The sequence below is a fragment of the Prorops nasuta genome, unplaced genomic scaffold, assembly GCF_024137725.1.
Source record: "Prorops nasuta isolate Cenicafe-Biocafe unplaced genomic scaffold, Cenicafe_Pnas_1.2 PNAS00007, whole genome shotgun sequence".
Lineage (NCBI taxonomy): Eukaryota > Metazoa > Arthropoda > Insecta > Hymenoptera > Bethylidae > Prorops > Prorops nasuta.
Window position 1 is genome coordinate 5,343,297 of NW_027116804.1, and position 7,977 is coordinate 5,351,273.

Consider the following 7,977-nt stretch of genomic DNA (forward strand, 5'->3'; position numbering starts at 1 on the left):
AAAGAAAAAAGTTGGAATAAAAGAGTTCACTATTTCGATTGCCAAATACTACTTACAAAAAAGTAGTCGCAAAAGTAAAGCACATGGACGATCTAATAGTGACAAATTGAGGATTTGTTCGAATGGAAACTGTCCAATAAGAACAAGAATTTTCTGCAAAAGATGTAATTTAAATATTTGCAATAAATGTTGGCTAAAAAAGCACACCTAAAAGTATGAATAAGTGAGAGGCAAGAGGACTCACGGAAAACAAGCACCCCGAGACGTGAGAGGCAAGGGGACTCACGGGAAAAAAGCACCCCAAAGGAGACAGAATTTTACCACGTCCACGCCGTAGTCTCTGGGTAACGCTAAGAGTAAAAAAATCTTCCTAAAATATGCACAGAAATCGTTTTTTACCAATAGGTTTTTAGAACATAGCGGCCGAAACGAATTTTTATTTTTTCAACTTTATCAATTTTTTTCTCGAAATCTATGAACTTTAGAAAAAAATTCATAAGAACAAAAATGTCTTAGAAGCACTCGAGAAACATCCTAAAATTTTTTCAGAATTTTTGGAGACATTTTTGAAAATTCCATTTCACAAGTTTCCCGGAAAATCAAAAATTGTCTCAAAAAATTCTGAAAAAATTTGAGAATGTTCCTCGAGCGATTCTAAGGCATTTTTGTTTTTATGAATTTTTTTCTAAAGACCATAGATTTCGAGAAAAAAGTTGATGAAGATTGAAAAAAAAAAATCGTTTTTTCCGCCATTTTGTAAAGAAGCGATGGTTCAAGGTCAACGAAAAAATTCCCTGTTAAACTTCAACTCCCATGATCACCTTTGATCATGGTCGCAAAGTGATATCTTCACCGTAACACTTCGAAAAAAAATCCTAAAAAATTTTTTTTTCGAAAATTTAGGTGTTTTTTATGTTTCAATCGAGCATATCTCTTTTCCTGTGAGTTTTATCATGATTCTGGCAACGGATTCTGAAAGAGCATGCAATTTTACATCAGAATATGTGGTTCAAGAATTATTTCAACGCCAATTACATAGGAAAAAATCACTTTGAAAACGTGCAAGAAATTTTGACATTTTGGACGTTAATGGGTTAATGCCCCGGCTACTTGTTTAATGTTTTCAGTTTCACTATAATAAAAGTTTGATTAAATTTTTCATAATCAATAAACATACTTTCAACATATAAAAATAATTAAGTAAAATGTATGTTTTAATTAATTTAATTTTCTGTTTATCAACATTTGACTTTTACCACCATCTGACCTTGCCAGACTTCACTAGTTTCATTAACTACTTGAGTTGATATTGGGGCAAGACTGGACAAGCAATTCGTAAAGCTTTGATTAAACTACAATCAAGCATATATTCAAAGCTGACAATGTCGTTTTGCATACCACGTTTCTTTTTAGCACCAATTACTATCACATTTATGCTACTAATTCTTGACAAAGGTATAACCTATCGGACAGTTGAAACCCACATCAATTTAAAGAAAAGAAACAGTTAAATATGTATTTTGTTAATGATTTCAATACTTGGAAGTTTAGCATATGGTTTTCAAATACCTTAACAATTTCTTGCAATTTATATATATATACTCTGGATAATCACCGATGCACATAAATGTTGACAGTATACTTCTTCTTGGCAGTGTTAAAAATATATAAATATTAATCTTACTTCATCCAGTCAGCTCTATCCTCAGCAACTCAATCCACGTAGTTTCATCCTCAGCAATCAAGAGACACGGTGTATATTATATTTTAATCTTTCACTCCACACAGCTCGACCCTTAGCAGTCAGATAATAAACACATCACTATTTAATCTGCAATAAAATCACACAAAGTACCAGAAAATATATTACATTTTATATCATAAAATTCATTTTTATACTTATCTAATCTGTTGATTCCTTTATGTAATTAAAAATCCTTTTAATGAGTATAACCTCATCAAATTTAAATAAGAACAGCCTAATCATGTTTTTTCATTTATTTATTTCATAATTAGGTTCAAATTGTTTTAAGGTTAATACTGTCAATCTTGCAGCTTAACCTGATTTACCGTAATAAACGAAGTAAAACATATATCTAGGAGATACACACTGTTTACGATTGTGTGCAACTATATTTACGTTTACGTCTACTGCCGTCATTAAACCTACGTTAAGCAGCCAACTTCAGCCCGAGACATACACTCTGGCTGGAGAAGAAGAAGAAGAAGATTATGAAGGAGAAGAATCTCAATTTTCGATATATATATAGCTAACTCAGTATGAGATCTCTGGATTGCATGAACCGTTTTTAATGTTCATGGTCTTAAATGAAAGCTTGTTCCAAACTAGTTTAAGGAAAGCTTTACTTAAATCATGACAGTGGATCATTCACGGAAATAAATCGATATGAAAATTGAGGCGGCCAAACCTACTGTATAAGATAACGGTAGTGCTCGGCGGTATAGACATGTCATTATCTACTTTTATATATACTTGCCGTTGAGACACTACCGTGTCTCTTGATAATATATTTATAAATGTATATCAATCTAAAAATATTTTCTTCTATTATTAATACGTTAAATGCTGCATAGAATTTCTTTAAACGTAATTCATATGATTTCGTAGGTCACCGTGGTCACTCTGATGTCATGTACGTTTTAAAAGAAGGAGAAACCTGTTCATTCTTCACAAACGACAATTCTTTTTAGCCATATGTTACAGGCTATGGTTATTTTCTTTAATAAAAAAGAGAACCGACCTTGCAATACGGCGATGCTCACGGCAGGCAATATGTTAATAGTAGAAAAAAAATTATACAAAACAAGCTTAAATAGATTGAAAGGGTGCTCATAGCTACATAAAAAAGAGGGCTCAATGATATTAATTTTTAGAATTAAAATCATTGATATTTCTTTAAATATATCAAATTAATTTTTGTCACATATTCCTTCTTTTTCGCGCTACGCAGTACATACATATCACTCACTTATTTATAATTTCAATAGAAATATTTTGTAAAGGACAACATGAAATGGTAAATTAATACAGAGTTTTGAAATGCTCTTAAGATGGATTACACAAATATGTACAAATATATGGGGTGTTCCATTTATTATAGTTGTGCGAATTCAACCTCCGAATATTGCTGAAGTATTTGGATAGGTTCGAATTGTTGAGCAAGAATACTAGATGTACAGTATAATGGTTTTATTTCAACAAAATTAACAAAAATATACAATCGAGTACCAAATTTCCACAAACAAAATAACATCTCTTTGGAAAGGTTGCGAAAAATTAAAAGATAGGAGAAATCCTGTATGATCATTTTTTAGCCGAAGCTAAAAGGAATTAATATTTAATTAGTGTAAGCTGAGTTAGAAGACCTCTAGAATTTCAGAAATCCAAATAGCATATGTTTAAAAAATAATTCTGCAAAAAAAGTTACTCAAGGAGTACTTTCTTGAAAAGCTAGAGGAGTTGACCCATAGAACGGCAAAATGAAAGAAGGAGGTTTGGTAGGATAGTCACACCAACAATATGGTTGAACAAGTTTGGTCACTAGCGTATGGTCCCGGTCTAAGAAAAAATGTATATTCAAACTCTGGTACTCAGAGGCTATGTTCGTTTATTAACTGCGAATACTAAAATTCTACAATGCATGTTACATAAAATATTAGTTTTCAGTAATGGCAGTACATAAACGAACGCAGCCAGAGACGTGATCAAATCGACACAGGCAAAAATACACAATATATGTAATGTAAACTGTAGTATAAAAACTTAAGCCGAGTTCGAGTCACGTCTATAAGTTCGGCCTAAATCTAAAATGGGAAAGAGGAAAAAAGGATAGGAAGAAGACTACGCATCCTAAGTGGAGTGATGTAGATGGGTTATATACAAATTTATGGGTTACTTGAAAATTTAAGGGACAGGGCCCTGGCTCCTTATGATGTCGAGAGCCACGACCTGGCGCGGCTCGCGAGCTTAAGTACATCTCGAGCAACATTTGACTAGTGAGAAACACGCTCCGCGAGGCGGCCACCTGGCGGTGTTGTGCTAAAGTGGGGAGTGTCGAATAGAGACGGAGAGTGCGCTAGAGCGAGACGGCCACATGGCAGTGTTGTGCTAAATGGGGAGTGTGGAATAGAGACGGAGAGTGCGCTGGAGCGAGATGGCCCAAGAATCCCAGACCGCTACACCAACACATCTCCGATCACCAACAGACAGCATGAAGGTGGAAATACACAGCGTGTGGCGTGCTACTCCATATCATCCACACGCCGTATAGGTACATACTAGATTGTCCGAAAACTTTTGTAGAAGTGAGTCGACTACCTATATGACTAGTGAATATGGCCGAAATCTAGTAATATATTGCTATAATGTCGTAAGGCATTTATTGTAGTATTCATTTAGATATCAAGATGAGAAAAAGATAATTGAATAATCTTCAAGATAACGTCAATTTAAAGAAGCAGAAGAAAAAACTGCAAAATAAATGTAATTAAGAAAAACTATGGATCTTAGATAAGTAAAAACGTTTGAATAATTTAAAGTATTTATATATTGAATTTACTAGTGTTACTTTGTGGAAATATATTTTGTACAAATATGATTTAGGTGTTTGTGGCTTTCGCAAAGGATTAAAGAAATGCAGCATAAATGTTTATCAGAATAATAATGAGAGACGAGACAAAAATGACTGATAAGTGTAATTAAAATATTCATGCGTACTTTATTGACATATATGTCATCTGGTATAACTTTTACTGCTACGATGTTCATATTAATTATGATTTTATGATGAGAAACGCATGGGTCAAAGAAGGCAATACTTCTTACAAGGTAAATGTAAACAATTTGCAAATGTATTATACTTTCAATTTCAAATATAAAACTGTGTCTTAACTGTTTAGTTGATTAATTATTTAGATATTACTTTTATCGCTGGAATGATATCTTGCTCATATCTACGATGAGCAGAAATAAGAAGATATGAAGGACTTTCGACTAATCCCATCCATGTAAATTGCTTCCTTTGGCACAGAGTTTATGGTTAGTAATCGCAAGGTATATGTAATTTTTATTACAGTGTTTATTAATTCAAAGTTACTTTTAATTTGCTTAGCTTAATGAGTTTATATATTAAATATGGTCTGCTTTGGTTTTTCAGATATTACTGAGCGACTGAAGTGGAACTTTTATCAAATAACCTATTCAAGGATTATAATAAATATATAGAGTATGGATATATATATAATTATTAATAATCATACGCTGCAAGATTTGTACAGATGACAAGTGTCTTTATAACAGTGATTTTGCAATACTTAATTAGAACAAGTTCAAGCAAAGTTAAATTATACAAGTTAATATTGAAATTTTATCATTTTCACTATTATTAAATATATTTAATAGATATACAATATGCAGGGCGTACCACTTAAAATGCTCCAGAACATAGATACAAAAAGACGCGTACCTCTTCAACTATAAGAGATATTCAATGTTTGCACAGGACTTTTTCGAAACCTTTTGTTATTTGCTTCCAAAAGGGTCATATGAAAAAATTGAATATCTCTTATAATTAACGCAATACACGCTTTTTGTATCTATGCTCTGGGGCATTTAAGTGGTACGCCCTGCATATTGTATATCTATTAAATATATTTAATAATAGTGAAAATGATAAAATTTCAATATTAACTTGTATAATTTAACTTTGCTTGAACTTGTTCTAATTAAGTATTGCAAAATCACTGTTATAAAGACACTTGTCATCTGTACAAATCTTGCAGCGTATGATTATTAATAATTATATATATATCCATACTCTATATATTTATTATAATCCTTGAATAGGTTATTTGATAAAAGTTCCACTTCAGTCGCTCAGTAATATCTGAAAAACCAAAGCAGACCATATTTAATATATAAACTCATTAAGCTAAGCAAATTAAAAGTAACTTTGAATTAATAAACACTGTAATAAAAATTACATATACCTTGCGATTACTAACCATAAACTCTGTGCCAAAGGAAGCAATTTACATGGATGGGATTAGTCGAAAGTCCTTCATATCTTCTTATTTCTGCTCATCGTAGATATGAGCAAGATATCATTCCAGCGATAAAAGTAATATCTAAATAATTAATCAACTAAACAGTTAAGACACAGTTTTATATTTGAAATTGAAAGTATAATACATTTGCAAATTGTTTACATTTACCTTGTAAGAAGTATTGCCTTCTTTGACCCATGCGTTTCTCATCATAAAATCATAATTAATATGAACATCGTAGCAGTAAAAGTTATACCAGATGACATATATGTCAATAAAGTACGCATGAATATTTTAATTACACTTATCAGTCATTTTTGTCTCGTCTCTCATTATTATTCTGATAAACATTTATGCTGCATTTCTTTAATCCTTTGCGAAAGCCACAAACACCTAAATCATATTTGTACAAAATATATTTCCACAAAGTAACACTAGTAAATTCAATATATAAATACTTTAAATTATTCAAACGTTTTTACTTATCTAAGATCCATAGTTTTTCTTAATTACATTTATTTTGCAGTTTTTTCTTCTGCTTCTTTAAATTGACGTTATCTTGAAGATTATTCAATTATCTTTTTCTCATCTTGATATCTAAATGAATACTACAATAAATGCCTTACGACATTATAGCAATATATTACTAGATTTCGGCCATATTCACTAGTCATATAGGTAGTCGACTCACTTCTACAAAAGTTTTCGGACAATCTAGTATGTACCGCCGTATACACTGACCGGCACATAGTATAGCGTTCCTTGATGCATTTAGGAACCACATTATAGGGCCGTTCATGTCATCAATATCTCAAGACGTAAAAGCACAAGTTAGCATACATTTTGAATTAAAAAACTTTGAATAATAAAATGTAAAGTTTTTTTAATCAAAAGTGTAAGCAGAAACACTCTATTCCGTCTTGAGTTGCTGATGGTGAGGGACTCTGGCTGTGTTCGTTTATTACTGTAAGTAAGCTGCAAGTACTGAAATTCTATTATTTGTGTCACATAAAATATAAATTCTCGGTACTTGAAGTTTACTTGCATAATTACCGAACACGGCTTCTATAACGCAGTTCCTAAATGCATCTAGGGATGCCATACATGCCGGTCAGTATATTTCCACCTTAAGGGTGAGTCCGACCAAAACCTGTAAGGTAAAATTTTATCATGTAGGATTGCGAATTTGCTGTGAATTAGCCAATCAGCATACGTATTTTCGAAAAATTGGCAATCCTACATGGTGAAATTTTACCTTACAAGTTTTGGTCGGACTCACCCTAAGATTCTCATGTTGCCTACTAACTCAGCACAGTCAGCCAGCACGCTTTATCTCCACAATAGTCAAGCTATCCTCCATATAGCTGCCAAATGATCTCCCAAGGTCAAGCATATCACCATTGTGCGAAACAATGTCCCAAGTTGGCTCCGTACCTGTGGTCAGAAGGGAAGGTCTTATTCTAGAATAAAAGATTCAAAGCCAAAGATAAGAGGTAATAGTAGTTTTTATTTAAATAAATAAAATGTACAAAAATATATTTACAAAAGAACCGCTAGACTAATGATCGACTTTCTAGGGAATTTGCTCTCGTCAACTTCTAGGGAATTTCGGTCTACGAAGATTCCCTAGAACCCCAGAAAACAGAATTCCCCAAAAAGGAACGCGGACTTAGAAGCTCCCGGACTGGGCAATTTTCCCTGGAGTATTCCCCAGTAAAATCCCCAGCCCCGGGAGGAAGCGAAATAGGAGAAGTGGTTTTAGGGAAGGGGAAGTCCCCTTACCCCTCGGCCTACTTCTCCTAGAGCTATAGTGGCTCCGAGCCACCCCAGCCCCTAGGGTGAATGCTACCCCTCCCGCTACCCGACTCTTTCGAGAGCCCTGGACTTGAGGGTCGGAACACTGGGTTCGAG